Source organism: Plecotus auritus (assembly GCF_963455305.1).
Source record: "Plecotus auritus genome assembly, chromosome: 3".
NCBI classification, from domain to species: domain Eukaryota; kingdom Metazoa; phylum Chordata; class Mammalia; order Chiroptera; family Vespertilionidae; genus Plecotus; species Plecotus auritus.
In genome coordinates, this window is record NC_137772.1 from 155,438,793 (window position 1) to 155,462,697 (window position 23,905).

The 23,905-nt window shown below is 39.6% G+C and overlaps 1 protein-coding gene across 1 annotated transcript in view; it reads right to left on the minus strand.

Annotated features, from left to right (window-relative positions):
- Window positions 1–23,905, minus strand: part of TRHDE (thyrotropin releasing hormone degrading enzyme) — a 386,033-nt gene that overhangs the window by 21,998 nt on the left and 340,130 nt on the right. The gene's annotated exons all lie outside the window — the stretch shown is intronic.

Genomic DNA, 23,905 nt, shown 5'->3' on the forward strand with positions numbered 1-23,905 from the left:
TTACCAGTGAAGTTATACCTAACTTTATTGTTATACTTGTCAATGAAATATGCCACTGAATCAGTATACAAACCCTGGAAACCAGAAGAAATATTGTTCTTTTTTTTAAATTTTTATTGTTGAAAGTATACATAGGTCCTCCTTTTTCCCCCATTAACCTCTTCCAGCCCTTTCCTGTCTTGCCCACCCACCCCAGACCCTCACCACCCCATTGTCCATATCCACGGGTTATGCATATATGCATACAAGTTTATTGCTTGATCTCTTCCCACCCCCTCCCCGCCCACCCTCCCCTGCCTTTCCCTGAGGTTCAACAGTCTGTTCATGCTTGACTTGGGGTCTATTTTTGATGATTAGTTTATTTGGTATCTCTCAAAGTCCCCTGGCAAAGGAAGAACAGAATTCCATGTAAAAGGTACAGTCCGTGACCAGGAGAAAGAACACTGGGCAGTGATGCTGTGAGCCGGGTACTGGCATGAAGCAGTGGGGGCTGCTCTGTTTCCAGGGAGCCCTCTCACCAGTGTCCATATAGTGGCAGCTCAATCCCATCAAAACTTAAACATATTTTATGAGCACCAAAGAAAAAGGCAGCTTTCAAGGAAAAGGCAGTTCAAGAACCTATCTGCATGGCCCTTTGGTGCTCATAAAATAGAGCTGTAGAAACCTGGTGGAGAATAGACCAACTATGTTTAAAACTACTGTTTTGAAATGATGTTCAATACTTCTTTCTATTTTAATTTTGCATATTTGTAAAGAGGCATACGCTGCTCTCTTTATATGAAAGAAAAAAGGACTGCTGGGAAGAGGGAGTCATTTTAACTCTTAATGTCCCAAATATATCAAAAGTTGATATTTTAAAATAGCTGCAGAACTTTAAAATGGCTTTTATAATTAAAATAAATGTATTTTAAGTGGGACATTCACTTTACATAAGCTAAAATTACATGAAATTATATTTTATATAATTTATAAGTCCCATTTATAAAGTATTATTTCTACTGGGTGGGAAGGGAAAGTTATGGTGAAGGCTAAGAGTCTGGGCTATCAAACCACTTTATAAAATGTAATTGCTAAAACACAAAAAAGATAGAAAACCAATTAATCCAGACAACCTAAAAAAGTAGAAGACAAAAAGAAGGAGACATCAAAGAAAAGGGAGCCCTGGCAGATGGCTCTGTTGGTTGGAGCATTGACCCATGCACCGGAAGGTCATGCGTTCGATTCCTGGTTGGGGCACATAGCTGGGTTGCAGGTTCATTTCCCAGTCAGGATGCTTATGGGAGGCAACTGATCGATGTATCTATCTCATCTATCGCCTCTCTCTCTCTCTCTCTCTCTCTCTCTCTCTCTCTCTCTCTCTCTCTCTCTTTCCTTCCCTCCCTCTCTCCCTTCCTCCCTCTTTCCCACCTTAAAAAAATCAACAAAAAGAAAAGAAAAGGTAGAAACACAGAAAGAACACAAGTGAGAAATGTACAGAGAAGCCAAAATGACAGGAAGGCATGACAAAGACTTACAAAAAAAGGTAAAGGGGGGAAAAGCAAAAAGTGAGAGGAGAATTTGTGAATTGACTTACCTAAAAATATTTTTGGCCTGGATTTTAAACACATTCAACTGAAAAGCCTAGAACACTGTTATTTAACATTTCACAACACAGAACCCTTATGATATACAGAATCAATTATACCTCAAAGAGCTCCAAAAAATATCTAACTGCTTTAGCACAAAAGTTAAAAAAATATATATATTTATGATGACTCCCTCTAAAACAGTGAACAGCAGGATACTTAGTATAAATAGCTCTCAGAGCATAATTAATTTAAAACTAAATAGGTATACTGTTGTAATAGAAGTTGTGAAATAGCTGATAAATTGCCCTATTTATAAATGATTGAGTTAAAAGTTAAATAAATTATTTCCTGGTCATCATGTGCCTATTACCCATGGCTTAACGAATCCTGATCAATGAATATTTAAACTTCTTCACCCAGCTATGGTCAGAGCACTGTAATTCTAAGTGCCTGATGAGATATAAAGACTAATTGTGTGTGTGCTTGTGTGTGTGTGTGTGTGTGTGTGTGTGTGTGTGTGTGTGTGAATAATAATGAATAGGAATCAGTACTTTAAGTTCATATTTAAGATGAAAGAGAATAATGGGAATGACACATCAGTTACAATAGCAAATCCAGAAGCACTGTTCTCATTCAAATCATAACCTAGCCCTGGGTGTTCACAAAAACTCCACTGGATGACATTGGGCTCAACCATAACAAAATAACTATTATTGCCCAGGATAATGTATAGCAACAGTCTTTTTTATTTCTTATAGAAAGGTTTAAAATTACATAGGTTTATCACATCTATCAAAATACTACATCTATAAATGTGAGAGTCTGTGAGAATGTGGTTTAACTTAATTTCTAATGCATTGTCAAATTACTGAGGTTCCTATCTCAAGAAACAAGAAAATCTCAAATAAACAAATGAACTTTACACTTATAGGAATTAGAAAAAGAACAACAAATCCCAAAGTGAAGAGAGGAAAGGAAATAATAAAGATCAGAGCAGAAATAAACAAAATAGAGTCTAAGAAAAAACAGTACAAAATATCAATGAAACCAAAAACCAAAAGATAAGTAAGATTGATCAACCTTTAACCAGACTCATCAAGAAAAAAAGAGAGAGGACCCAAATAAATAAAATCAGAAATGAAAGAGAAGTAACAACTGACTTCACAAAAATACAAGGGATTGTATGAAAATATAAACCACTGTATGCCAACAAATTGGACAATCTAGACAAATAGATAAATTCTAGAAACACACAATCTTCCAAACTAAATCATAAAGTCAAAAAACATGATTATAGTACAAGTAATGAATGAGAAGCAGAAAAAAAAAACAACTCCCAATGAACAAAAGTCCTGGACTAGATGGCTTCTCTGATAAATTTTACCAAAGATTCAAAGAACTAATACCTATCCTTCTCAAACTATTTCAAAAAATTCATGAGGAGGGAAAACTCCAAAGTTCATTTTATGAGGCCAGCATTATCCTAATTCCAAAACCTAATTCTAAGGACACTAGTAAAGAAAGAAAATTATAGACTGATAACCCTGATAAACATAGTTGCTAAAATCCTCAACAAAATATTTGCAAACTGGATCCAGCTATACAATAAAATGATCATACAACATGATCAAGTGGGGTTTATTCCAGGGATGCAAGGTTGATACAATATCTGCAAATCAATAAACATGATACATCACATAAATAAGATGAAGGATAAAAATCACACAATAATATCAATAGAGGCAGAATAAGTTTTTGGTAGAATCCAGCATCCACTTATGATAAAAACTCTCAGCAAAGTGTGAATAGAGGGAGCATATCTCAACATAATAAAGGCCATACATGACAAACCTACAACCAACATCATACTCAATGGCCAAAAACTAAAAGTGTTTCCCCTAAGAACAGGAACAATACAGTGATGTCTGCTTTCACCACTCTTATTCAACATAATACTGGAAAGTCCTAGCCACAGCAATCAGACAAGAAGAAGAAATAAAAGGCACCCAAATTGGAAAGGAAGAAGTAAAACTGTCATTATTTGCTGATGACATGATACTGTATATAAAGAACTCTAAAGATTCCACCAAAAACGACCAAACTAATAAATGAATTCAGTAAAGAAGCAGGATACAAAATAAATATCCAGAAATTAGTTGCATTTTTATGCAACAATAATGAACTATCAGAAAAACTAAAAACAATCCCACTTATAATTGCATCAAAAATAACTTGGAATAAATTTAACCAATGATGTAAAAGACCTGTATTTAGAAAATTATAAGACACTGCAGAAAGAAATTGAAGAACATAAAAATATGTGGAAAGATTTACCATGACCCTTGGTAGGAAGAATTAACATTATTTAAATATACATACTACCCAGAGCAATCTATAGATTCAGTGTAATTCCTATCAAAATATTAATGGCGTATTTCATAGAACTGGAACAAATATTCCAAAATTTTATATGGAATCACAAAAGACCCCAAATAGCCACAGCAATCTTGAGAAGAAACAAAGTTGGAGGAATCATGCTACCTGATATCAAATAATACTACGAGGCCGTAGTAATAAAAACTGTATGATACTGGCATAAAAACAGACATATAGATCAATGGAACAGAATAGAGAGCCCCAAAATAAACCCACATCTTTATAATCAATTCATATTTGACAAAGGAGATAAGAACATACAATGGAGTAGATATTCTATGTAGTAAATGGTGTTGGGAAAATTGGACATGTAGGTACATGCAAAAAAAAAATGAAATTAGACCATATTATTACGCTATACCCAAGAATAAACTCAAAGTGGATTAAAGACTTAAATGTAAGATTAGAAACCATAAAAATTCTAGAAGAAAACATAGGCAGTAAAATCTTAGACATCTCTAGCAGCAATAGTTTTTCTGATATGTCTCCTCGAGTAAGAAAAGCAAAAAATAAAAATAAACAAATGGGATTACATCAAACTAAAAAGTTTTTGCACAGCAAAGGAAACCATCAACAAAATGAAAAGATAATCCACTGAGTGGGAGAACATATTCACCAATGATGCATCTGATAAGAGACTAGTTTCCAAAATATATCAAGAACTTATGCAACTCAACATCAGGAAGACAAACAATCCAATTAAAAAGTTGGCAAAGGACTTGAATAGATACTTCTGCAAAGAGGACATATAGATGGCCAATAGACATAGGAAAAAATGCTCAACATCACTAATCATCGGAAAAAAGCAAATTAAAACCACAATGAGATATTACCTCACACCTGTCAGAATGGCTATCGTTAATAAATCAACAACAATAAAAAATAAGTGTTGGCAAGGATGTGGAGGAAAAGGAATCCTGGTGCACTTCTAATTGGAATGCAGACTGGTGCAGCCACTGTGGACAACAGTATGGGGTTTCCTCAAAAAATTAAAAATGGGACTGCCATTTGACCCAGTGTTTCCACTTCTGGAATATATCTGAAGGAACCTGAAACACTGATTCAAAAGAATATATGTACTCCTATATTCACTGCAGCATTATTTACAAGAGCCAAGATTTAGAAGCAGCCCAAGAGCCCATCAGTAGATGAGTGGATAAAAAAAAAAGTAGTGGTACATTTATACAGTGGAATACTACTCGGCTGTAAAGAAAAAAAAGAAAATCTTACCTTTTGCAACAGCATGGATGTACCTGCAGACTATTATGCTAAGTGAAATATATGGAATCTAATGAACAAAATATAAACAGACTCACAGATAGAGAAAGCAGACTGATAGCTGTTAGAAAGAAGGGAATTCAGGGGTGGGGGGCAGGGGTAAAAAAAAAACAATAACCTCATAGACACAGACAACAGTATGGTGATACCAGAGAAGAAGGGTAGAGGAGGGTACAGGGTAGATAAATGGTGATGGAAGGAAACTTAACTTTGGGGGTAGTGAACACATAATACAATATGCAGATAATTTTTTATAGAATTGAATGCCTGAAACCTCTATAATCTTACCAATGTCAACCCAATAGATTCAATGAAAATTAATAAAATGATTACTGAGGTTAATGAGGCTGATTCTCCAGCCTGAGAAGAATAAACTATAACAATTTAGGTAATTTTTTATTTAGATTTTAGGTAATCTAAAAATAGATTTTATTTTGGCCAAAGTTTTACCCTTTCGGTGTGTGCTTGTGTTTGTATGTATGTTTGTGTGTCTGTTTATTAATCTACATGCATTTCTGCAGGTTTCATAGTTTTAACTGATAGCTTCACTATACAAGAAAATGCTGTGCCTTTTAAAAATAGAGAAGTATTCTTATTCATATCAAATCCTCAATGTTTCTATGATTTCACTGAAACATATCTTGACTGCCTCCTCCCCTGTGAAAAAGCAGTGACACTCCAGGTATATTTCAAGAAGAAGGATATAGTTTAATTTGATAATTAAAAATAGTGCTGAAGAATCTATCCTGTTATAGAAGGGAAATTTAAAAAAAACAACAATCTGAGTTCTAATGAAAAGGGGAATGGCAAGAGTGGATAAAAGTTACAACATAAGCTTTAAAAGGCATATTTTGCATTTAAAGATGATATAACTGAGAAAAACAAATACTATTTGACAAGAAATTACAAGTCATCAGTTCTTTCTCACGTTCAGTTATTTTAATATATCTAAATATATATACATAGGGGTTGGCAAAAGTAGGTTTACAGTTGTGAGTACACAAAACAGAGTTTATTATTGTATTATTACAATTATTTATTAATTGTTGTATTATTTTCCATACAAACAACTGTAAACCTACTTTTGGCTCATTCTGTGTCTATCACTCAACAATATTTGATGATTTTGGGACATTTTTCATCGTTATTGCAATGTTAAGTAAATATTATCACACTCATTAGAAAGAAGAGTAATGAATTATTTTCACTTTCTTTTTGAGACAGAGATTATATATAAGGAATCAGTCCTAAGTCTTAATCATAGGAGGAAAATAAATAAAAAGGAAATGTTGATGTGTCTGAACAAATCTCAGTGCTAAGAGCAATGGTTATGTTATTTTGAGAAAATGTGGAGGGAATATATTCTTTATAGTGGTTGGTAGTAGTTGCAATAAACCTTATACTCCATCAATCTGAATCCATCAGTATAACCTACTATCTGTGAGTAAATAAAAATGTTTTGGAAGCTGCAAATATTTTTTTTGGTGCTTCAGCTCTGGCTTAGTGAATAATAATGATTTTTACTACTGTATGTTATCAGCATTGCTCCCTGCTTTGCCCATGTAAACCTATATTCACTTAGCTCTTGTACTGTGATAAACAGTCCAGTGGTTAAAATAGAACTATTCTACAATTAATGGACATATCTTGTGATAGATGATACAAATATTTAAGTGTTAAGCCTCAAACTGGTATAACATTAGGCAAATAATACTAGCATGGTAGAATTACTATTGGCAGAAATGGGAGAAAAGTCAATTGTACTGAAAAGGAGAAAATTTTAAATTAAATCAAGTCACCTTTAAAAGCATCCTTATATAAAAATTAAAACACCTTGAGAAAATATTATTGACTTTTTGACTTTATACATGTCTAGTAATATAATTTTTTTAAAGTAAAATGTCAGGAAAAAGCCAAAAGTGTTGGGAAAAGGAAAATAAGTATATAATTATTTCTGCATTTTAAATTAGAATGTAAAATCATCAATGCTTTATATTACAAACTATATCTATACTAATAAAAGAGTAATATGCTAATTAGACCAGGAGACCTCCTGGAGACCTTCGGGACGTTCTTCCGGACAAAGCCGGGGGCTTGACTGACCTGAAAATCACCCCCAGGCCACTCACCCAGGCCACCTCGCCCCTAGCAGGGACCCCCATCCTGATGGGGGTGTGGATGGCCTGCAAACAGCCCTCAGCCCCTCAACCAGGCCGCTCCGCCCCCTGGCTCAGGCCACCCCGCCCCTAGCAGGGACCCCCATCCTGATGGGGGTGTGGATGGCCTGCAAACAGCCCTCAGCCCCTCAACCAGGCCGGCCATGCCCTCCAGTGGGAACCCCCACCCCATGGGGGCATAGCAAGCCTGCAAACAGCCCTTAGGCCCTCACCCAGGCTGGCCACGCCCCCCAAGGGGACCCCAACCCTGATCTGGGACCCCCTTCAGGGCAGACCAGCCAGTCCCCACCCGTGCACCAGGCCTCTATCTATACTAATTATCTATACTATATGATAATTAGACCGGATGTCCTTATGGACAAAGCCATGGTGGCGGGGCCAAGGCAGAGGCAATTAGGGGTGATCAGGTTGGCAGGGGAGAGCAGTTAGGGGGATCAGGCCAGCAGGCAGATGAGCGGTTAGGAGCCAGCGGCCCAGATTACGAGAGGGATGTCTGACTGCCAGTTTAAGATGACATCCCCTGAGGGGTCCCAGATTGGAGAGGGTGCAGGCCGGGCTGAGGGACACCACCCCCTGTGCATGAATTTCGTGCACCGGGCCTCTAGCATGACTATAAGAAAATGAATAGAAATATGCACTAACCAGAGTTACATTACCTCTTGAAGCAATTAAAGCACCTGCTAGACCAAAAGTAAATTAAAAATGCATCCAGATTAGTTAGTCTCTCAAGTAGGACATTCAGTCAAATATTTATCCCATAATGGACTGAACTGAGTTAGCATGTATTGAATTCTCTGAATGCAAGGAAAAGTAGTAATTTCAGAGTGATTCCAGAGAAGTTTTGGGAGAAGAGAGATAATAAAGTCCTCTTCTATATGCAGGTGTAGACATTACTTAAGTAGTATTTTTTATTTATTTTGTATTTTATATTTATTGCAGGTGTACAGCATAGTGATTAGATAATTGTATAATTTACCAATGATTTTAGTAACCACCTGGCACCACACATAGTTATTACAATATTATTGACTACTAGAGGCCCGGTGAATGAAAATTTGTGCACTTGGGGAAGGGTCCCTCAGCTGAGCCTGTGACCTCTCACAGTCCAGGACCCCCCGGGGGAGTGGGCCTAAGCTGGCAGTCAGAAATCCCTCTAGCAGTCTGGGAGCCCTCGGGTGATGTCCGACTAATGGCTTAGGCCCACTAAGCTGTCAGTGGGACACTCTTAGCACTGCCAAGGAGGCAGGAGAGGCTCCTGCCACTGCTGCTGTGCTTGTAGCATTCATCCTGGCTTGTGGCTGAGCAGAGCTTCTCCTGTGGGAGTGCACTGATCACCAGGGAGCAGCTCTTGTGTTGAGTGTCTGCCCCCCGGTGGTCAGTGCACATCATAGCGACCAGTTGTTCTGCCCCGTTAGGGTCAATTTGCATAATACCCTTTTATTATATAGGATATTCTTGCAAGTAATCTCATTAATTATTGTATTACTAGAGGCCCAGTACATAAAGTTCATGTACTGGAGGGTGGGGGAGAGGTGTCCCTCAGCCTGGCCTGCACCCTCTTGCAATCCGGGACCCCTGGCTCCTAACTGCTCACCTGCCTACCTGCCTGATCACCCCTAACCACTCTGCCTGCCTGCCTGCCTGATCATCTCTAACCACTCGCCTGCCTGCCTTATTACCGCTAACTGCTCACCTGCCTGCCTGATTGCCCCTAACCACCTCTGCCTCAGCTCCCACTGTGGCGGCTTCATCTGGAAGGGTGTCCGGAATGATGTCCAGAAGGTCATTCAGATGCCTGGTCTAATTAGCATATTATGCTTTTATTATTATAGATTTTCCATATGAACATCTGTAAACCTACTTTTGGCACACTGTGCATAGTTGAGACATTGTTAATAGAGAACTTCATGCACCCTGTGACCTCCACTTATACAAATATTGTCAGAAAATCATTACTGGCTATGAAAAAGAAATTCCAGTTTAACAAAGAAATTCACAATAAGATTAATTCAAATAGCAAGAACACTTATTGCATTTCATATATTATTTCTTTTAATATATAGCTTTCACAAAACACTTCTGTTTGGTACCATACTTCTATCTCAGAAGAGAGATCCCCTAAAACTTTGATGAAGGAGCATAATCAGTAACTGGGATTTTTGCTCTACTCAGCAAAGAAAAGCAAAACAAACTGATTAAATAAAAACATTTACAAAATTTCCAAAATATGTTCTTGGTTAACTGCAGATTCTGCCCAATCAGCTAAACTTTTTGAAAGTAACAAGACTTTAATATGGAGAAATGATGGGGAGGAGGACGGCTATTTTTACACACTGTTCCTTCTGTTTCTTATCTCCTTTCTCTCTTTGCCTAGCGGACACATAACTTTCCTGTAGACTGCAGGTCAGTTGTCACTCTGCAAGAATGTCAGTCTCACTACCAGGTCAAATTGTCCTTTTCACATAAATCTCCCTTCTGGGTCCCAATGTGGTTAACATCTTACAGTTAACATCTTACAGTGATCAGCCTCCGTCTACCACTGGACTGTAAGCTCCAGGAAGGCAGAAACTATTTCCTTTAGCTCAGGATTGGATTGCCACTTGGTGCCTTCTAGTATGTCAGAGACAAAATATATTTGCTACCCAAATAAATACTCTAAGAGTCTGAATGAATACTACTTAACTAAATGAAGTAGACTTGTTACTATGGAAAAATGAGCAACACTAATTTATTTTAGAAACAGAGCTAAAATTTAAAAACCAGATATCCAAATGTGGACTGGGGAGCCAGGCCCTGCGATGTGGCATCCATCACAATGAGAAACGCAGTACCTTAACAAATTTTATTCTTTACTAGAGGATAAAGTGATAATAAAATGTCAATGGTGATGACATCTTTGGTGGTAATTGTGACTCATTCCAGAAGTTCCCATACCACTTTCTGCTTTAAAGGTGCTCATGAGCGATTTCTAAGTCTGTAGGCTGGGGTTATGCAGGCAACAATTCATAACAAAGTGACTGGCTATAAGTATAAAAGCCTAAGTGACTGAATGACCGAATGACCAACCAGTTGACTGGTCACTATGACATACACTGACCACCAGGGGACAGACGCTCAATGCAGGAGCTGCCCCCTGGTGGTCAGTGCTCTCCACAGCGGGAGCACCGTTCAACTGACTGACAGTAGCCAGACACAGGGCTCACGCCTGGCCCCCACAGCCCGGAAACCTCAGTGGAGTGGCAGCGAGCCTACTGAGCGGTGGAGGCGGCAGGCACAGCGGGGCCAGGATGAGCAGGAGCAGCAGGCAGAAGCAGCAAGTGGCGCTGGACTGCTGGTTTCGGCCTGATCTCCACAGGCTATGCTGAGGGACCCCACCAGTGCACAAATCTGTGCACTGGGCCTCTAGTTGAAATAAAAAATTCCTAGGATAGAAAGCTGATGGAAAGAAGGTGACAAACCTTATTATATACTACTAGAGGCTTAGGGCATGAAATTGTGCGCAAGTAATTTCATGCACAAGTAGGGTCCCTAGGCCTAGCCTGGCCTCCATCGCATGGCCTCTGCCACCCTGTGACACTACGTGAAGCTCCCCACTCAGGACACTCCACAATGCTCACAGTTGCTGCCCCTCAACTACTCCACGAGGCTCCCCCCACCCTTCACTGCTGAGTGAAATTACCCCCGCCTCGCAACAGCTCCGCGAGGCTCTCCCACCGCCCCGCCACTGCTCCACGAGGCTAACCCAGCCCCGTGACTGCTCTGCAAGGCACCCTGCCCCTAGACTGTTCAACGAAACTCCCCCCACCCTGCGACTGCTCCGCGAAACTCCCCCCACCTCACGTCTGCTCCACGAAACTCCCCCCACCCCACGTCTGCTCTGCGAAACTTCCTCCACACTGTGACTGCTCCACAAAACTCCCCCCAGCTGCCACCACTCAACAGTCCCCAGTCCTGCCCCGCCGTCACACTCCCTCATGGTGAGCGGCTCAGGGGCCGGGGGAAGGGACAGAGAGGTGCTCCATGCACCTCCTGGTGACCAGTCATTTGGTCGTTACAGCATTACGGCATTATGGCATTACGGCAACAGGCCTTTTATAATATAGACTAGGGGCCCGGTTCACGAAATTCGTGCACTGGGGGGGGGGGGGTTCCCTCAGCCCATCCTGCCCCCTCTCATATACTGTGAGCCCTCAGGGGAAGTCTTACTGAGGCGACCGGGCTGATCAGGGGAAGGCACCAGCCCCATCACCCCGCTGCTGCAGCCACTGCCAGTCACTGCAGCCACCAAGGTGTTTTTATCAACATGGACTCCAGTCCCTTCACCATGAAAAAATGACAACTTTGTTTAGGCATTTTCAAGATGTGTCTTTCATAGGATATGACATTTATTTTTCTTTTTATCCTCACCTGAGGATATGTTTCCATTGACTTTTAGAGAATGTGGAAGAGAAAGGGAAAAACAGAGAGAAACATCAAAGTGAGAGGAACACTTTGATTGGTTGCCTCCTGCATGAGCCCTGACCTGGACCCCAGCCAGGGAGGAGCCTGGCCTTGATCAGAATCAAACCAGACCCTGCAGTCAACAAGCCTAGGCATTATCCACTGAGCCAACCTGGGTAGGGCAGGATATGACATTTCTTAGCCCTCCAGCAGCGGACCTTCCTTTTTTTTTCCAGGAGTGTGGTGGAAAACCCTAGATCACCTTTTTGGATTCTTATACCCAAGTTACTAAGAATATTGCCAGTGGCAAACAGAAAGCTTAGCCAATGAGCAGTCAGAAAAGGTATTTCCTCTGAAGTTCACTCCAATCACCTCCGATCTCTGGATCCGCCCCTGCCAAGGCCTAAAGCCTCGGGGACTGGCAAGGGCCCCCCCAGCTCCCTCCAATTGCCCGATCGCCTGGCTCTGCCCCTGCCCAGGTCCCAAGCCTCTGGCCCGGGCTTGGGGCCTGGGCAGGGCACCCCCAGCCCCCCTGATTGCCAGCTACACCCCTGCCAGGCCTATAGCCTTGGGGCCTGGGCAGGGGAACCCCAGCTCCCTCAGAACATCTGATCACCCGGCTCCGCCCCTGCCCAGGAGCCCCCTGGCTCAGGCCCTTCCCAGGTTGCTCAGGACCCACAGGGCCTACCTCAGAGTGACCTGGGTGCTGAGAAAGTTCCCGGGACCCAGGCTGCTGGGCGCCTATGTATGCAAATTAACCTCCATCTTTGTTGGGTTAATTTGCATACTCACTCTGATTGGCTGTGGGAGTAGCAGAGGTATGGTTAATTTACATGTTTGTCTATTATTAGGTATGTCAAGCATATGATATAAATAAATAAAACTATATACCTTCAGGTAGGTTATTCACTATATTTTCTCCTCTCACCTCAAATGTTCTAAGAACATTTATAATGGAATTCACACATAGGGTGGTGCATGAAGTTCTCTATTAACAATGTCTCAACTGTGCACAGTGTGAAATAAAGAACTAGACAAACAAATCACAGTGCAGGATGCTGTATTACCTCATGTAATACAGCACGTAAAAATGTGAGCTACTAAAAATACAGGTTAATCAGTTTTAAGCTATTTAACATTAACCATTGAGAATATAAATGCCCTTTATAGCATCCTTCGTAACCTCTTAGAAAATTAATAATTAAATAATTTCTGATATTCTGATAGGGAACAAACAGTTTTAATGCCAAGTATTGGTAGGAGGTAAAGAGATACATGACTTGTAAAGGCAGTATTGATGAACATAGTAAAATAATGCTTTGAATAAAATAGTTTAATACATGTAAGAAAATTATGAGAGCTATTTTTAAACTAAGTTATAAATTGCCTGTTTTATAATGCAAAATAAAATGCAAGCAGTTGTATTTTTAATGGGAAATGAGTTAAAGTAATATTAAAAATGGTATGTTTCCTGGGGACATTTATAAAAAATAAATTCTAGACAAAAATTTAGAATATCTACTAATTTTACACATCCATACCTATATCATTACATAAACAGATAAAATTCTTTGCATTTATAGTGGAAAGAATTAATGATAAATGACAAAATATATGCTAATTGGTAGAGCAAATAAACAATTTTTGAAATACACGGTAAATGTTAATCTTCAAGTGCCATGCTCATGTCTGGATTATACCCAGCTACTCAAGGGTGTGATTTCTCAGTCCTTAACCTTGACTCCTCTCCTTATCTTGTATTTGCTCCCTGGGCAATCTCATCTACCTGCTGTTCTTTCCTTTCCTGGTGCAATGGTCTTCAGAAAAGGCAATTGTTCCTTGAGGTACAAGGGAAGACTTTTCAAGGAGAACCTAAATATATGGATAGTGTTATGGCAATCAAGTTCCACAATCTAAATCTATATGGATAATTCTCTTTTTATAAAAACCCTCTCCCACGTTCTCCCACTTTCCATGAGAAGGTGTATTTCTCATTTGCTTATCTTATATATTCTGAGGGTACATTGCACTGCAGTACCAAATAAAGAGAAAATTTTATTTTATTTTTTAATTTCTTTATTGATTAAGTTATTACATATGTGTCCTTACCCCCCCCCATTACCCTCCATCCCCCCACTCATGCCCTCACCCCTCTGTTGTCTGTGTCCATTGGTTAGGCCTATATGCATGCATATAAGTCCTTTGGATCTCTCCCCCTTACCCCCACCCTTCCCCACCTTCCCTCTGAGGTTTGACGGTCTGATCTATGCTTCTCTGTCTCTGGATCTGTTTTTGTTTATCAGTTTATGTTGTTCATTATATTCCATAAATGAGTGAGATCATGTGGTATTTATCTTTCTCTGCCTGGCTTATTTCACTTAGCATAATGCTCTCCAGTTCCATTCATGCTGTTGCAAATGGTAAGAACTCCTTTTTTTTTTTTTTTACCACAGTGCAGTATTCCATTGTGTAGATGTACCACAGCTTTTTAATCCACTCATCTACTGATGGGCACTTAGGCTGTTTCCAAATCTTAGCTATTATGAATTGTGCTGCTATGAACATAGGGGTGCATATATCCTTTCTGATTGGTGTTTCTAGTTTCTTGGGATATATTCCTAGAAGTGGGATCACTGGGTCAAATGGGAGTTTCATTTTAAGTTTTTTGAGGAAACTCCATACTGTTCTCCACAGTGGCTGCACAAGTCTGCATTCCCACCAGCAGTGCACGAGGGTTGGTATTGATCTCTGGAAAAATAAGCTTTCAACTTATAAAACTTTATTGCTCCCATAAAATTTGAAGAATAAACTAATTAAATTGTCAGGTGATAATTTAAAAATTTTAGTGATAGATTACTGTGTGATTTCTGGCACAAAACTTGGAAAGATTTTGAAGAATTATGTTTCATTGCTACAACAAAACGCCTTCTATTCTAATTTATTTATTTTTATGTACAAGATTTCTCAGTACTTTAGCATAAAATATGAATGGAATTGATGTTGAAACTTTTCTCATTCTAGCAGTGAGTAACATTTATCTGTGAAATAACATTTATCTGTGAATATATAAGCTAATTGGAAAAGGCCAACCCAATTTTCACTTTTGTACTTAATAATTTTTATACTTGGAAATTATTTATCAAAGTTTGCAATGTATTTTATTTCAAAAAACAAGATTCTTGATGGGATGAAAGGAAACCAAACAAAAAATAGATATTTGAAATTTTCAATGTATTTATGTTGATCACTTCTATACAAATAACAATTGTAATGAAAACCTTATTAAGAAAATAATTTAACAAGATTTTATAATGACATGAAAAGGTTGTTTGTCTGTCTGTAATATGTTGTGTGTGTTTTATATTACAGAGAAGTATGATATGGTTATCCAAAAGATATTTTCAAGCAAAATATATTATATTAGAATACAATTTGATGAAAGAGAAAAGAAAAATATAAAATTTGTGACTATTTTAAATGACTAATGGTGGCTATAAAATAGATATGGTGGTTTGATTCCATTGGATACCTTTAGAGATCTTGAAATAATTTTATTGAAAAAATGTCTATTTATAATATGCTAGAAGTTAAATGCTTACAATTATCTTTAGGTGTTATGGAGAGTTTTAGAATTAGACTTTAATATGTTATTTTAAGAAATTCACATGCATTAAAGTTTGAGGCCTTTTGGATTTTTCTAGTGAATTGTCATTGATACCTTTCTCTTATCCTTTATATTCAAACAATCATTATCTACTGTCACTCTTCCTTCCTCAATCATGCTCATATATGTCCACTTCTCATTTCCACCACCAATTCTAAAGGCTAGAAGTCTTCCTGATCTTGTCCAATTTCCACATGACAGTTTTTCAGATCTGAGTTTCATTTTTAGTTTTTTGTGATTATTTTTATTCTGTGCACCTTCTGCTTCCCTCCAATATTTCTACCTGCCCCTGCCACTTAATCTTTAGGGTGTGTAAGTGATACCACTGTAACCAGCTAGTTACTAGTAATAGGAAAGGAGCCAAAGGGGGGCCAGCCATGATAGGCATGCCATTTGGGAAGCTTCACCAGGAACCTGCAATTTCACACTCCCTAGGGAACCACACTGGCTTAAGGGGTCCAACAAAAGGGAGATGAACCCATGCATAATGAATTGGGGTGACTAGGGAAGGTGGCTGTCAGTCAAACCTGGGAACAGAGATCATTGGCCAGAATGGGCAGGGCCCAAACAAAGAAACTCTTTTTATAGGCTCTTGGCTCTCTTGTTCCTGCTTCCTTGCATTTGGCCATATGGCCCATGCCATGTGGACCCCACACACAATGGACTAATGTACTGCAGCTGAAAACACAAAGCAAGCTAGCCTGATGCTGGACTGGACACTGCTCCAATGTGTAGCCAAACTCTGACCACTGGCTTTGAGTTTAGCTCTGCTGAAAGCAAAATGGGGCTTCTTCTATGACAATACTGAGGGAAATGGGACCTTGGAAACACAGGAGTTTGATTCCATGGAAATAAAACTTTCTATAATATCTCATCCTCCCATGAGAGTCTTAGAACATTCATTTTCTCGGGATATCACAAGAAGCCCACTCCCGCTAACAACCAGTGCAGATGAGGGCCTCTCCCCAGCAATAACATAAGGACATGAACCACATATGCTCAATGCTAAACAAGTAACAGGGGCTGGCATTGAGTGAAGGAATGTTGCCTTCCAAGTGTCTAGCACAGTGTTTAAAACATCATAGCATATATATATATATATATATATATATATATATATATATATATATATATATATATATTTATGTGTGTGTATGTGTATATATATATATATATATTTATGTGTGTGTATGTGTGTGTATATATATATATATATATATATATATATATATACCCCCTTTAAACATATCATAAAAATGAACATATAGCCTTTAACTGTATAATAAAAAAAGAACCCAAAGTGGACACAATGTCAGAAAATTGTATGATTTATTGATTTATGTCCATGCACAGTGAGTATGAACTTTTGGACTGTGAGAGCTCATGTAAGTACCAAATATTTGGGGGCCATGTCCTTGCTTTAGAAACAAGGTCGAGATATGGAGAAGCTGACTGTGTTGTCTAAAGTCACAGCTGTCTGATGACAAAGCCGGAGCAAACCTAATTCCTCACCCCAGCTCACTGGGGTTTGGACAGCCCTGTCCTTTCTGTTATTCCATACAGACTCCCTGTTGTGTTCACTTGTCTGGAAAACACCGATGCTGGTAACTGAGCACTAAAATGCCAGGTCTGGCTGGTATAACTTCAAGTTGTTATTTACATGATTGATTTGTAGTAGGCTAATATACAGTAAGAAGGATACAAAAAGTGATATAAAGAACAAGAGGGCCACAATAACTTAGAAACACGGGCAATAAGTTAGTATCTATGTTTTAGGGGAAGAAAACATGAGGATTCTGGACCATGATGGAAAGAACCCTTTGTGCTTTCACCTTTATGTTCTCACATAAGAAAAGCAAACATTAATGGACAGAGAGCAGACACAAAGGAGAGGAGCTTAGCTGGAGGTCTGTACCCTGTGAAATAAAATGACGTATGGCTGATGGAGGGATTTGTGCCATAAATATCAGCTGTAAGGGAAGGGAAGAAAAAGGTTTATTTACCTTGAAGCCATAAAAGGCAGTATTTCTCAAAGCAAGCGGGGAGGAAAGGGCAAATGTCCCCATACTTCTAATGAAGAATCTCTAACATGATATTATCTTTAATATTTTACTAGAGGCCCGGTGCACAAAATTCATGCACAGTGTGTGTGTGTGTGTGTGTGTGTGTGTGTGTGTGTGTGTGTCTGTGTGTGTGTGTGTCCCTCAGCCCAGCATGTACCCCTGCACCTTCTCCAATCTGGAACACCTAGTGGGATCCGGCCTAAACGGGCAGACGGACATCCCTCTCACAATCCAGGACTGCTGGCTCCCAACCACTTGCCTGCCTGCCTGCTTGATTGCCCCTAACCACTTCTGCCTGCCAGCCTGATCACCCCCTAACCACTCCCCTGCCAGCCTGATCAATGCCTAACTGCTCCCCAGCCAGCTCGATTGCCCCTAACTGCCCTCCCCTGCAAGCCTGGACACCCCTACCTGCCCTTCCCTGCAGGCCTGATTGCCCCCAACTGACCTCCCCTGCAGGCCTGGTCCCCCCTAACTGCCCTCTCCTGCAGGCCTGGTTGCCCCCAACTGCCCTTGCCTACAGGCCTGTTCACCTCTAACTGCCCTCCCCTGCTGGCCTGATCACCCACAACTGCCCTCCCCTGCTGGCCATCTTGTGTCCACATGGGGGTGGCCACTTTGACCACATGGGGGCAGCCATCTTGTGTGTTGGAGTGATGGTCAATTTGCATATTACCTCTTTATTAGATAGGATGTTATAGGTTACATCCTTATAGTCTCAACTCATAGAAAGTGGTCTAATTTTGAAGGCACTTTATAAATGTTCTATACTGTTCTATTCTCTACTGTTCCTCATTTTCTCATTTAAAATGTACGAACAGACCATCTGTCAAACCTCAGAGGGAAGGTAGGGGAGGGTGGGGGTAAACGGGAGAAATCAACCAAAGGATTTGTATGCATGCATATAAGCCTAACCAATGGACACAGACAACAGGGGGGTGAGGGCATAGTGGGGGCAGGGGGGCAAAAGGAGAATAAAGACACATATGTAATACCTTAATCAATAAAGAAATTAAAAAATAAAATAAAATAAAAAATAATATGTACACTGTCCATGATGGAGGTGTGATAGAAAAGTTATAAGATAATTCCAAAGATGATTAATGTTTTAAGATTTCTTATAAGGCCCAGATATCATTTGGCATTCCTTTATGTATCTCTCATGACTTGTGTAGTTAGTAACAATTATCACCATTTTCAGGTGATAAAACTAAGTGAGTTTCCTAAGGTCATTTAGTGGAACAGGTGCAATTTGATCACTGGTGTTTCTGATTCTCAAGACAGTAACCTTTCCCCACACTGTTCCCAAACTATGGTCCCAGATCAGTAGCAGCAGCAACACCAGGTAACTTGCTGTAAACATAAATTCTTGGGTTCCATTCCACCGACTGAATCAGGATTCTGGAGGTGGGGCCTAGAAATTGTTCAATGATTCTTAAGAATGATCAGAATTAAGTACCAGAGGCTTATACCATGTAGCACAACCTGCATAAAATTACTGCTTATACTCACCACAGAGAGTACCTGAGATCTGTTGGGTGTCTTTATTGTTTTGTCATTTTTGAGCAAACATTTATTACTGATATATGGTAATTTGAGATACTACCACAAAATCACTTGCAGTAAGGGTGAGAGAGCAGGCAGGCTGAGGGGGGAAGCCCAGATCCACCACCTAATTTACACTAATAAAAGAGAAATATGGAAATTGACCATCACTTTGCGACACCCACCAGCCAATCAGGAGTGAGTATGCAAATTAACCCGACAAAGATGGCAACGGTCCTACCCCCAGCCACTCCAGGCCTCTGGGCAGCACGCATGCAGGTGTGGAATGGCCAGGCAGGGCGGGACGCCTGCTATGAGGGGGAGGGTGGGGGGTGGAGGGAGCTACAGGAGAAGCGCTTCTGGTGGAGCAAAGACTGAAGGCTCCAGCTGGAGCAAAGAAAGAAGGCGGAGGCCAGAGTGAAGGCCTGGGTCCCGGGTGCCAGAGGAAAACCGGTGCCGGCAGCCAGGGAAAGGAAGGCCTATTGCACGAATCTTCATGCAATGGGCCTCTAGTCTTATATAATCTTGTCAAGTTACATAACTGTGTGAGTTTGGGATTTGTCTTCTGTAAAAATGAAAATAAAAATGATGAGCTCATACTCAGAACTTTAGCCCAATGTCTAAAATGTAATAAATACTCAACAAAGTAAATGTAGTTTTCATTGTGATTATCATTATTAAAGACAATAATATTTGTAACATTTAGTTAATTGGATGAATAGTGAGGTTTATTTATTATGTATGCTGTAAAACTCCAGAGATGCTCCTCTTCTTATCATTTTTATCATGGAATGGTCTTAATTTTTCCAAATTCAACAAAAATTTCTAATTTGTTTCAATTCAATTAACATTTTTATGACCCAGAATGTACAATGTATTCTGTTGTTTCAAGTTATTTTTTTAAAGTACAGTGATGATACAGCTATCAATTTATGTGTTAGGGAATAGATATCTCTGTCTATTAAGAATAGTTTTTAAATTAAATATTTTAAATCTTCATCTGTATTGGCTTAAAGCTTTAAATTGTACATTTTAACATTATTTGAAAAATAATACATTACCACAAAATTAATGGACTGTGTTATTGTGGACACACTTAATTTCAGGTTAAATTTTTTATTCAAAGAAAACTTCATATTGGTATATTGTGATCTCTGTATACTTAACTGTAAATCTCAACAGTGTTTTTTTGGTTGTTTGTTTATGTTTTTATTGATTTCAAAGAATAAGGGAGATGGAAAGATAGAAACATCAATGATGAGAGAGAGAATTATTGATTGGCTTCCTCCTGCACACCCCTACTGGGGATTAAGCCAGCAACCTGGGCATGTGCCCTAACCCAGAATCTAACTGTGACCTCCTGATTCATGGGTCGATGCTCAATCACTGAGCCACACAGGCCAGGTTCAACAGTGTTTTGATACAGAAGTTTTCAAATGACAATTCACCTGCAATAATGATTGATCCCCTTATATTCCTATAAACTCAGGCCAATTATTTCTTGTTTATTTGCACCAACCAATTAAAGAAACCATTAGCTGTCCCCTTTCTTATGCTTTTTATCCAGACAAAGAGGCTAGCATCTTCCTATGTCTTTTTTTTAGAGTGAAATTTTCAAGTCTCCAACCTCCCTTTGTATCTGTGTTGTCAAGATCTTTTATCTCTTGCATTGTTCTCTACCGAATGCTAAGCAATTTGTCTCCTTTCTGAAATGTGGTGTCTGCTGAACTTAGTCCCCAATTCACAACCTAACAAGACCTGAATGTAGCTCAATATGTTTTTATGCATGATATCACCATTACAATTCAAAGCACTATGGCATTTGAATATTTTAACAGGGATCAGAACATTTACTCATTCAATTTATCACCCACTGTAATTCTTGAATTTTTTTCTCTCTGCTGCTACCATCTCTAGCTTTTTATCGCACTTTTTGGTTCCATTGTCTTGCTCTGCATCAACTTTCACATCCATTTCATTTTTCTGAACCCAATGTCACTGATTTAACCTATCTTTCCAGCATATGAGATTAGGCTATAAGGAAGCACAACACCCCAAATATTTGTAATCCCTGCTACTTCCATGCCTCACTTTCTTTTAGATTTATTAACATAAATCCAGAGCATCTCCCAAAATATTTTATAAGTATACTATTACAGTACCTTGGAGGTTTTTAAAAAATTATTTTTAAGGTTCCACTTAAGTAAAAACAAGCAAACAAACAAAATTGAATGGTCTGTTGTTCCAGGCTCATTTAAGAAGAAAACTTGCAGTCCCCTTTATTGACTCAGTATAAGAAAGTTAAACTCATTTAAAAAAAAATGTTAAACTCAGCACCAACTACAGGACTGCATTATTGTTCTATTATTAAGGTGTCATCCCAAAAATACAAATTAAACCTCTGATCTTCACACAGAGGTAGCTCAGTGAGTATCACGTACCCTCACACAGGAGGTCACTTGTATGTGCTGGGGCATGTCATATGGTTGGTTGAGCAAATCTTAGTACACACAGAGCTAGTTTCACTTAGATGTTTACTTGCTCTGTTACGAAAGAACACAAAGCAAGAAAGTATAAAAATTATGATGAAAATAACAAAAGCACCTTAAAGTATTAGGCCTAACTTTAATTATTTTATCATGAATAAATGGCAGAGTTATCAAAACCAAAATGAGCTGACACCTTCTACATGAGCTTTCATTTATAAGGGATTATGGGAATGATGGGTTCTTCCAACTTGAAAGTCATAAAATGACTACAATCAAAGAAAACATCAATCTGTGTGCCTGCCTTCTTCTGGGAATGCCCATCTCTGCACTCTACATACTCATCAGATACACCTACCCCAGCCTTCAATCCGACCTTGTCCATGTAAGAGTCCTACTCATCCTTCATGAGGCAGAATACACTCCTCCAAGGCCGTGATCCCTACCTTCCTGTGTTTTAACCCTGTTCTTACTTCAAAGTAAAACTATTTGAGCTCTGCTCCTTCTCTTTGCTTTCCACCTACCAGCTGGTATTGAGAAGCACTCAATAAAATTGTGTGAGGTGTATTATTTTAAAAATAGCATTTTCCAAAAGTTATATTTTTAAATGTAGGAAGAGATATTGGGCTTGAACACTCTAGAAAAATTATAGTAATGCAATGGTATGAGTACAATTTTAATAAATGGTAAAACTATCCTAGCTAATAAAAGAGTAATATGCAGATTGACCATCACTCCAACACACAAGATGGCTGCCCCCATGTGGTCAAAGATCCTGCCCCCATGTGGACACAAGATGGCCACCACAAGATGGCCAGCAGGGGAGGGCAGTTGGGAGGGACCAGGCTTTCAAGGGAGGGCAGTTGGGGGCAATCAAGCCGGCAGAGGATAGAAGTTGGGGGCAACCAGGCCTGCAGGGAAAGGCAGTTGGGAGGGACCCAGGCCTGCAGGGGAGGGCAGTTAGGGGTGACCAGGCCTGCAGGGGAGAGCAGTTGGGGGGGACAAAGCCTGCAGGGGAAGGCAGTTAAGAGTGACCAGGCCTGCAGGGGAGGGCAGTTAGGGGTGACCAGGCCTGCAGGGGAGGGCAGTTAGAAGTGACCAAGCCTGCAGGGAGGGCAGTTAGGGGTGACCAGGCCTGCAGGGGATGGCAGTTAGGGGCAAACAGGCTGGCAGGGGAGCAGTTAGGCATCAATCAGGCTGGCAGGGAAGTGGTTAGGGGATGATCAGGCTGGCAGGCAGAAGCGGTTAGCGGCAATCAGGAAGGCAGGCAGGCAAGCAGTTGGGAGCCAGCAGTCCTGGATTGTGAGAGGGATGTCCAACTGCCCATTTACGCCTGATCCCACTGGGATCAGGCTTAAACAGGCAGTCGTACATCCCTCGAGAAGTCCCAGATTGGAGAGGGTGCTGGCTGGGCTGAGGGACACACACCCCGTGCACGAATTTCGTGCACCGGGCCTCTAGTATGTTAATAAGAATAAATTCATTAAAATGTTAAAAAACATCAGCTATGAGAAAAGGCATGTGTTGATAGCAAAAAAGAAAAAAAACAAACAAAAAATAATCAAACAAAAAACAGAGGGAGAGAAGTAGAGACCACAATTTTTAAATAATACATTTCACCTTTTTTCTCATATGCACATATGATTATGTATCTTAATAAAATTTTGGATGATTTCATTTTGAATAAATACTTATGTTTTCATAGCTTACATCAATGTGGTGGAATTCAAGGAGGTGGTAAAAATAGAAATAAAGTTTTTATAACATTTTAAGTCTGAATAATAGTTTTCAGAAGACTTAGCAAAAAAAGATAATTAGTAAAGTTGAAAGATGAAGATGCTTTAGTTCTAGAGAAGACTAATGACAGATTTAATCACTGTCTTCAAGTATTTAATGGATCGATTGGGAGATAATAATGATAAAATATTTTCCTTCTTGGCTCAGTATAAGACCAGAAATGATTAACTTAAAGGGCAAACAGGAAAATGCTAGAGAAGGTGAGATATTATGACAAATTACTAAGTGATTCAGTAAAAGGTTTCCCTCAGAGTTTTAAAGCAGGATAACTACCTTTTGACCTGGAGTCAGATATGACAAATAAATCTAAATGATTCTCAACAAGGCCAATACTAATTTGTTTCATAAGTACATTATACTCTCTGTTGTTCTCTATGCTCATCAAGAACAAATCCATTGCCCATAGGGTCAACCCAGCCACGCAGATCAGGGGCCAGTTTATTGCGGCATA